Source organism: Schistocerca cancellata, chromosome 10 (assembly GCF_023864275.1).
Source record: "Schistocerca cancellata isolate TAMUIC-IGC-003103 chromosome 10, iqSchCanc2.1, whole genome shotgun sequence".
Taxonomy (NCBI): domain Eukaryota; kingdom Metazoa; phylum Arthropoda; class Insecta; order Orthoptera; family Acrididae; genus Schistocerca; species Schistocerca cancellata.
The window spans coordinates 21,696,782-21,697,880 of NC_064635.1; the positions used below are offsets into that span (position 1 = coordinate 21,696,782).

Below are 1,099 nucleotides of genomic sequence, written 5' to 3' on the forward strand. Positions count from 1 at the left end.
ATTTTCCTTCCGGTGATGGTACAGTGTATGATATTGTGATCACTGAATATCATTTCACACTTAACCTTCCAGCCTTTTGAATGGTGCTCTGCTGCCCATTTGCTACAGTTACATCAGTATTTGACGTTTCTCCAACCCTCCATTCGTAGATTTTATAATTATATGTTTCCCTGAGACATTTAAGTATCTTATTTATCTGTGATAATGACTGAAGCAGAAGAAATGTGCAGAAATGTTGACCATTGTGCTGTGGTGGTGTAATGGTTAGCATTTCTGCCTAGCAAGCAAGCAAGGAGACCCGGGTTCGAGTCCCGGCCACAGCACAAATTTTGATCCATTTCTTCTGCTTCAATCATTATCCTCCCTTCATAGGTTAGTGGACTGTTACATGCCTGTAAATTGAGTTCCACAATGGCTTCTTCTAGTTGTCATCCATGGTCATTTGCTCGAATGGAATACACAAGAGGTTTTGTTCATCCTATGTCACTAATATCCTTTAGTCTTGATCTCATCACTAAACTGAAAATAGAAGGAAATCAAGATGCAACTCTCCCTTCCAGTTGACAGTCTGGAGAGCATTTGACATGGTGCCCCACAGCAGACTGTTAACAAAGGTATAAGCACACAGAACAGATTCTCAGGTGTGCGAGTGGCTTGAAGACTTCTTAAGTACAGTAGAGCATCGATTATCCGAAGTAATTGGGGGACATGGGTGTTCGGAAAACTGGTTTGTTCGGATAATCGAACTGTACATGTTAATTTGCCAAAAAGAAGTACTGTACAGTAAATTTATTCATAAAAACAGGCATCTCTTTTAGTATTACAAAGTAACATACAAAGGCAACTTCAGTAGGAATATATAGTAATAATCTCGTACTTGTGCCTCATAGAAAGGACAACACATTTACATTTAAGCATTTTGTATCGTCAAGTTCACTTCTTCACGCAACAGCACACAAGTGTTCGTAACAGAGAACAGAAGGTGACTGTTTGCACCGTGAGAAGCTCTTCTCGGGTGCGCGCAATCCTTCAAACTGCGCGGAGCGGCACACCTCAACTCTTAAGCTGGCGCAGCTGTTGCTGTGAACAGCTCTGATGC

General features: G+C 41.3%; 1 non-coding gene across 1 annotated transcript; it reads left to right on the plus strand.

The window, feature by feature from the left end:
• The first annotated feature begins 246 nt into the window (after positions 1-246).
• Trnaa-agc (transfer RNA alanine (anticodon AGC)) lies at positions 247-323 on the plus strand. The gene has a single exon. It is a non-coding gene; the product is annotated as a tRNA-Ala (tRNA).
• The last annotated feature ends 776 nt before the right edge of the window (positions 324-1,099 follow it).